The following is a 9,201-nucleotide window of genomic DNA, read 5'->3' as shown; positions in this document are numbered from 1 at the left end:
CTTACAGAGTTTATATTTAGCTGTGAGAAAGAGTCAGCATCACACCAAGCAGTCGGTGCGCATGGAATGTGAAGTGAGATTTCTTTTCCACCTGATCAAACCCTGGAGAAGGCAGGGAAATGGAAAGAGATAAAGCTTCAGAGGCCAACACCTCTGTGTTTGAGACCTGGCTCTGCTATTTTCTGTCTGATCTGGAGCAAGTGTTTTAGCATCTCTGAGCTTCAAAACACTCTTTGATAATTTGAGAAAAATATTGAGTGCTGACCATGTGCCAGCCCCTATACTAATAGCTTTATATGTAAATATGATCACATTTAATATTAGATGGAGCACTTAAGATGGCATCTATCCTTATCTGTTTCATTTGCATTTGGCACATGAAGAAACTGAGGCATAGAGCATTAAATTAATTCCGCAAAGAGACACAGAGAGTGAATTGAAGAACCTTGCTCTGGTCCTAACAGTTTGATTCTAGCAAAGAAAAGTTTGGATACTGAATTATACCTGCATGTGTTATTGCAATAAATTAATTTATGGAATTTACCATGCATATCATAAGCAAGCAAAAATATTAAGCTACCTTTGTGCCTCCCTTACATTTCTGGATTAAACTGAATGACCAATGATAGATAATTGTGATTCTACTAGCAACACAAATTCTCATCTATTATCCCAAATGGTTCTCTTACAATAACAATGTGTGCTTCCTTGCAAGGAATTTTTAGTCAAGCAACACAATAAACCTTCTTCACAAATAGGCTTTATGTAATTTCACTGGATTGTGGTAAAACTGGGATATACGGGGGCTCTGCCTATGATTCACCAGCACGGATTTACATGTAAGTGCTAACTTTGCATTTTAGTTAGTCCCACACATGAGCAATGAAAATAATGTGTTAAAGATAGATGATGGCTGCAGTAGCACATGCTTAAAATTCAAGACCAAATGGTGCGTGTGTGTGTGTGTGTGTGTGTGTGTGTGTGTGTGTGTGTGCGTGCGTGCGTGCGTGTGTGTGTGTGTGTGTGTGTGTGTGTATAGACACACAAGCACTGCTGATCCAGCACTTGTCATGCTATTTGACTATCCAGAGACCCAGAACCAATATTATGTGAAGCACTTGACAATTTAAGTAAAAGATAATCTGATTTCCCCCCCAAAAAAATGGTCAATAATAAATGAGTTTTAAAATTTAAATCAAAACAGTGGATATCTCGCAGTACATTATTGATAAGGTACACTTATTCTAACAACATTTTCAAAGGATAATGCATTATTTACTGCCACTACTAATAGAAACTCCAACATAAACTAAAAAATAGAAATAAAAAAGAGCCCCAAGCATTGTACACATTCTGCAGGGTAGTTTATTTGGAATATGGGTAGAGAAAATATGTAATAAGATTTGTTACACAAATTCCTTTAAAAAAAGATATTTTACATTGGTTGGTTAAACATTTGTTGTGGTTGTTGCTGTTTTTTTTTCAATAATGGCTCAAGTTTTACAGCCAATTACTAAAATTTCCAATAACTATTCACTATGAGTCCTGGTACATACTACTGACCCGAATAATGCAATATTCAGAAAATAACAAGTAACTCTTCACAGTAATAAAGTTATATGAGGCCAGAATACTACTTTAGACTTATTTCAGAATTTTACTATTATTTTATTTCTTCCAGGAGTGTTTTGACTCTTTCATTTAAAATTCCATTTTTAAAAACTATGGATTCATCTGAGTATGCTGGTTAGAATTATTTGTTGAATGAAAAAAATTAATGCATGCATGGTTATATAAAGGAGAAAAACAAAATGGGGAAGGTAGCTTTCTAGTGAACAACAGTCATAACTAAAGGTAAAATTCTAGCATGATAATATATATTTTTAGGCTCTAATGTATATTAGACCATTTGCTCACAATATTCTGTTAAATTTTTTCTTTTGTTTTGTCGTTAATACTCACCTGAGGATATTTCCCATTAATTTTTTAGAAAGAGTGGAAGGGAGGGAGGAGGGAAAGAGTGAGAGAGAAACATCATTTGGTTGCCTTCTGCACATGCCCTGACCAGGGATGGCAATCAAACCTACAACCCAAGTAGGTGCCCTTGATGGGGAATCTGTGACTCTTTGGTGCATGAGGTGGTGCTTTGACCACTTAACCACACCTGCCAGGGCTAAACACTTTATTTTAAATTGAAATTTATTTTGAGATCATAGATTTTCAGGTAGTTGTAAGAAGTAGTAGAGAGAGAGATCCCTGTACACTTTGTCCTGTTCCCTCTCATGAAGAAAAACTGTGCTTTAATATCACAGCTAGGATATTAACATTACTATAATCTGCCCATTTTATTCAGATTTCCCGTTTCGCTTGCACTTGTGTGTGTGCGTGAATGTGTGTGTTTGTGTGTGATTTTAGTTCTATACAATTTTATCACCCTGTGCAAGCTTGTGTATTCACCACCACCATCAGGATAACAAACAGTTCCACTGTCACAAGTAATCTTTATGCTTTCTAATCACACTCATCTCACTCCCTCCCCAAACTATCCCCTCAACTCCCACCAACCACACTTCCTGACAACCTCTGAACTCTTCTCCATTCCTAAGATTGTGTCATTTCAAACATGTTGTATACATGTGACTTTATGGTATTGTTGTTGTTGTTTTTTTCATTCACTGTAATCCTTCAGAGATGCGTTTATAGTGTTGTGTTTGTCAATAGTTCACTGCTTCTTATTGGTGAGTAGTGATACGCACATACCTCACCGTTTGCTTAACCAATCATCCATTGAAAGACATCTGTACTGATTCTAGTTTGGGGCTACTACAAATAAAACTGCTAGAACCAGGTTGTTGTTGTTTTTGGCATACCCAGGATTTTTGTATGAAAATAAATTTTCATTTTGGGGTGGATAAATGCCAAGGAGTGCAATTGCTGGGATGTATGGTAGTTAAATGTTTAGGTGCCTAAGAAGCTACTGAAGTGTTGTCCAAAGTTGCCTTAGCATTTCTGCATTCCCACCAGCCACATGTAAGTGTCTCAGTGTCTTCCCATCTACACCAGTGTTTGATGCTGCCACTATTTTAATTTTAGACATGGATATGCAGTTATCTGTCACTATGGTGCTAATTTGCATTTTTCTCATGGCTAAGGGTGCTGAACATCTTTTCATGGGATTATTTGCCATCTGCTTATCTATCCCTTTCAGTAAAATGTCTATTCATGTCATCTGTCCATATTCTAAGTGGGCTGCGAGGAAACATTGTTTTTGTTGTTGGGGTTTGAGAATTTGAAAAATACGTACTAGACACTAGTCCTTTGTCAGATATGTCATTTGTAAATATTTCTCCAGTCTGTAGTTCTCTTTTCATCTTCTTCACATGGGTTTCACACAGTAAAAGTTTTAAAAATGTTGATGAGATCCAATATGTCAGTTATTTATTTTATGGATTGTGTTTTGGTGTCAAGTATAAAAAATCTGCCTGGAGGAGATTCTGAAGATATTCTCTATTTTTCTAAAAGTTTTATAGTTTTACGCTTAAATGTGTGGTTCATTTTGAATTGTTTTTTTGTGAAGTTTAAGTTGAAACTTCTAGTTTCCTTTCCTTTTCCTTTTTTTTTTTTTTCCATTTTCTTTTCCTTTCCTTTCTTCCCCTTTTTCTTTCCTTTTCTTTTAGATTTTGTTTCCGGATGTCTAAATTCTTTAGCACCACTTGTTGGAAAAACTATCTTTTCTCCATCGATTGTTTCTGCACTTTGGTCAGAAATCCGTTAAGCATCTCTGTTTATTTCTGGGATCTCTTTTATACTAACCCACATGCTTTTCCTTCCTCTAACTTCTATTCTGTCTTGATTACTACAGTGGGACCTCAGCTCTCAAATTAATTTGTTCTGGAAGGCTGTTTGAGAAGCGATTTGTTTGAAAACCGAATCATTTTTCCCCCATTAAAAATCATGTGAATTTTAGTTACTACTTTAGGAACAGCTTTTTGTCCAGTACAATTAAATTTTCTTGAATATTCACTTATTTCAATTAGCCTATTTAAATTAATCTGAAAACTTGATTACTATTTTACTGTCAAATTTAATACTCTACCAACAATCTTAGTTTACCCTGTAAATATTAGTGGAAAGGATTATTTGCATTCTTGAGTAGGCCCTGAGCATTCCTGGTGCTAGGCTGGATTTAGATATAGGGCAGCTGCTGTCGGCCAAGTCTCTGTCTGTTACCTGGGGGCTGTAAGAGATAAACCGAAGGACTTGTACACATGCATATAAGCATAACCAATGGATACAAGACACTGGGTGGGGGGCAGGTGAGGGCATGTACTGGTGGGTAGGGGAGGCTGCGGGGAGGTCAATGGGGAAAAAAAAAGGAGACATATGTACTACTATGTGTAATACTTAAAAAAAAAAAAAAAAAGAACAACTAGGAGTCTCTCCAGATGATAAAAACAGTCTTACTAATTGGAGGAAAAAGAAAGCCAACTTACCTTCTGAAAATTGTCAAAATTGAATAAAATGTCCTCTTTAGTTAATAGAAAAAAAAAAATCATGTGAATTGAATAAATCATTCCAGACCCCTAGGTTGTTCCCACAACTTTTATTTTCACTTTGCTGTATCAGTAACCTTCTTGGAACCCTTAGTGACTTACTGTACATATTTAATAATAATAAGCAGCAACAGATTTCCATGGGAACCACCCTGATGCTAACCTGCTCTTTCAATGCTGGGATCCCAAACCAGTTCACCTTCTTCTTACCACCTGTTCAGAGTTCTCCTTTTGCTGCCTCCTGTGTTATTCCCAGGGTTTATTCTGTCCTTAGCAAAGAGCAGGGAGATATCTATGCCATAAGAGAGTCACCATAGTCTATGCTATCTTATCTGAATGGGAAATCCCTAAAATATCCATTTTTATTTTTTTTAAAAAAAGACGGTTATGATTTTTCCCCATTTACCAATGAAAGAAACATGAACTGTTCATTCAAGGTCATGGTTAAGCAAACGGCAGTAAATGTAGCAAGCTTGATCTATTAGCACTAAAGGATAAATTCTCTTTCCCCTTTCTCTCTTTGGTTGCACATGGAAATATTGTAGTAAAAAAATCAAGCCCTGAGAAACTATTCTTTACCTGATGGCATTTATCTGAAGGGGGTAAGACTGTATAATCAAATGTGTTCATTAAATTGTGTCATTGCAAACATAGATGCAAGGAAGATAAATGTAAAACAGACACTTTCTGTAAAATAGCAAATAAAGCGAGTGAGGACAATGGTACTGTACACAGGATGTTATCAATAAAGAAAAGCATCGTTTTTAAGGGCAGGCTTTATTTTGGCAAAAGGAGTGGCTCAGTTCTGTTGCTGGCTTCTAGGCCTCTCTGTCCACTTCTGACTTCAGGAGGATGAGCTCCAAAACCAGGAGAGGCATCCTGGTCCTTGGAGCTTTCCAGAAAGCAGGGACAGCTGAGCTGACTTTAGGTTAACTTTCCAGTGTGAAAAGAGTAAAAACAGCTAACTTCTCTCTTTGTCTCTCTCTGCTACATATTTCAGATGTTGGCAGGAGAGCAATCTGGAGCGGACACCAGCAGTAATTACTGAGGAGACGCTGTGAGGATATGCTTTGTTTCGTTTTGTTGTGTTCAGATACCAAAGGTAAATAATAAAGTGTCTATGTGATGTGAAAGATCAGGCTTCATTCCTTTTCATGTTGGATTTCGGCATAAGCAAAAGAGATAATCCGAGCTATGGAGTAAACATGAATGAGTTCTAAATATAGATCCCAAAGAAATGGAGGAGGGAGGAAAAAGAGGAGGGAGACAGGGAAAGACCCAGGGTGGGCCCATGGTGATAAGGAGAATGCAATTTCAGGTCTTTCATTTGTCCTGGCATGTTAGAGGTGAAACACAGAAACAATATTTTATCTCGTTAGATGCTTTTTTTCTTAATGAAAAGGGGAAATGTAAATGACGTGGAAGTATTGACTTGCAGCATTCTTTCTTGGTAGCTTCCCAGCCCGGGATGGGTGCCTGCCAAAGTGACAGAAAGAGCTTTGCAATTCTTTGCTTCCTAAAACTGGGATTTGACACAAACTCTGTTCACACAAGGCCAATGCATCTGAGAGACAGTGATTTTGCTCCAAGGCAATTTATCTGTCTGTTGTAACAAAAACATGGATTCTGTACAGGGGAGGAGAGAAGAGCATCTAATATTTATTGGACACCCACTGTGTACTAGACATTGCATAAGGCACGGTATATGCAACATTTCAGCAATAGGATTACCCAGGAATCTGATGAGCAAACATCAATTGAAAGGGAATTACTAGGTCGTACAAAGTAACATAGCTAATAAGTGTTAGAGGGGAGATCTGAACCTAGGACTTTCATTCAATAGTTTTATTCATAGTAATACTTTTTTAATTCATATTGAATAAAAGATATTGAATGAAAAATTATCTTGTTTTATTGCAAAAATCTCAGCACCTTAAATAAGGAAACATACATTAAATATATTAGGAGAGAGAATATAAGAAACATTACCCCCAAAAAACCAATGATTTTCCCCTAGAAGCCCCTGTGGATCCAGAAATCAATCATGAAGTTTTAGGGAACGAATTTTGGGGAATGTTGGTCTGGTGATTAGTATCATTAGAGGAGTCTCAATCACCAATTCCAACTCACCAAATTATTTCCTTTCTAAAAACTTACTCCTGTTTTTATGGTGCCTTCGAGTTATTAAAACACAGTCCTATCCATGTCCTTATTCTCATTTTACAAACATCACCAGAGAACAGAATGCTTACTCCAATTTTAGAGGTACGACAGTAATCTCAAGAAAGGTGAAATCCAAGGTCACGGTGTCCTTTTTTAGGAATTTTTTCCCAGTACATATTATGCAGAGCATATTATTTTTACTATTTTATTTACAATATTACCCCATGTCCTCACTCCACAGTGAGGGGAAACAATAGGAAAAACAGGAACTCCAATGCCCTGTATTTAAAAGTCATGGCTCTGCCATCCACTACTTCTTTGATTTTTCGGTTTCATATCTGTAACATGTAGAAGGAATAAATACCATTTGTATAGTTTTGAGAATGTGATGAAACAAAATGTAAGAAGTTAGAAAAAAAATAAAGTACTAAAAAGCTATTAGTACCTCTCCCCAATCTGCCTTTTCCCTTCCTTAGTGTTTACAGGTGGCTCCATGTGGTCCATGGCTTTGCACCCATTGGAGATATTTCAATTCACATGGGAGGTTTACCCATTTTAGTTCATTGACTATCACACTTGGCTGAGCACTAACCTAAGAAGAAGTTGGTGGCAGTAATGGTGTTTTTGATAATAATTGTTATTTTTTTAAAGAACACGAAAGCAAGAAACTTAAAGAGGAGAAACAAATGTATTGAAGTTTCCATACCTTGAGACAAAATATTTAATGAAGTTTAGTGCTATATTCTCTATTTTAAAAATCTTTTTATTGATTTCAGAAAGGAAGGGAGAGGGAGGGGTGTGTGAGAGCAGAAAAGGGCCTTTATCTACATTAAGATTCCCCATTAAAGAGGAAAGGAAAATACACCCAGAGAGATCAGCTAATTTGCTTGAGGGCAAAAATTACTCAATGACAAAACTGAAAACAGATTGCAGAACTGTACATTCTGTAAACCAGACTAGAAAGCATGACACCATGACTTTCAAAAGCTGATTTGCAATAGTCCTAACAATAAGTAATAGCTAATACTCAGTGGGTGCTACCAATAGACCAACTATAGTCTTAGATGTTTCATTCATAAAAGCTCATTTAATGGTTATAAAAACATCATAAAATAGATTGTTTTGCCCCTATATTACTCAAGTAATCAAATAATCTAGAGACCCCCCCATTAAATTTATCTAATTGCTTCCAGGTTGTAAATTGTATATATTTTGATTATTTTTATTTAGGATTGTATTTAAAAATAATGCTGCTTTCATGTGAAAATAAGAAAATTAGTAATTAGGGTTTTAACCTTTAAAAAATCTAATTATTTTCTGGCCAACTAATTCTAATATAAACACTACTTCTATTAGCAGATTTCTAATTTATTTTTCTCTAATTCTTGATAATATGCAACATTTGCTGTTAAGCTCTGGGGGTCTGGGACAATGGATTTTCTCAAATATAGATACACGAAGGAGAGGAATTAGGGTACTTGCTATTTTTGTTATTGAGTTCTGAAAACAATTTCAGCATGCTGAACAGAGTTCCTTTGGAAAATTAATTTTAAATGGGAAAGGCATTCTGCCTTTGGTTATTTGGTTGATCAATTTTAAATGTATATGGCACTGCTGCCTTTCAAAATAATTACCTGTCAAATATTTCTCTTGCTCTGTATTCCATTTTTGTCAAGATGTACCTATTACTATTTTTAACATAATATGCTACCTGCATATGTGTATACGAGACATGCAATCAGGAAATATTGCATCAACTAAAGAGCTCTCTAAGTGGACAAATTTGTCTGTGTTAGTATCAAATAATCTCACATTTTATTTACAGGGATAACAGGACATGGGTGGATGCCTACTTCAGTAGAAAGTACATTATATTTCAATGTGGCTATTGGTGGTAAAAATGTTAATGGGTAGCATAACGGGAATTTTTGATGACTCGGGAAATGTACGTGACATGAGGAAAAATTAATTTCAGCCTTGCATCATTAATCAGATCTGCCTGCCAGCCAAAATTTGTCACCTATGTATATTGTGCCTTCTGCTGTGTGGTCCCGAAGAAGATACTGACTAACAAATCAGATGTAATTGGGCTTGGTGCTAGGAGGAGCGCAGAATAGAAAGTAAAGGGATGAATGTGTTTATAGCTGACCTTTCTGAGGAATTGCCCAAGGCACCTTGAGGTGGCACCTGTCATTGCTAATGGAGACTGTGGATGCAAGACTGTTTAAATAGTCCCTCATGTGAATTGCTGGGAACTGAAATTAACCACAACCGTCCCTAGGTGCAAACCTTCACACAAAAGCCTGCGGAACAGAGGGAACATCAGGCAAGACAATTACAAAATGGGCTTGTGTCCAAGGTGTTGAAAACTATGTGGATGTTCTCTGTTTTATCCTGACAGGAACGATGTCTTATCTGTTTTTGTATATCAGCATAATATTTTGGAATCCTATATAATAAAGAGGTAATATGCAAATTGACCCTC

The sequence above is a fragment of the Eptesicus fuscus genome, chromosome 21 (assembly GCF_027574615.1).
Source record: "Eptesicus fuscus isolate TK198812 chromosome 21, DD_ASM_mEF_20220401, whole genome shotgun sequence".
Classification (NCBI taxonomy): domain Eukaryota; kingdom Metazoa; phylum Chordata; class Mammalia; order Chiroptera; family Vespertilionidae; genus Eptesicus; species Eptesicus fuscus.
This window is presented reverse-complemented; position numbering follows the sequence as displayed.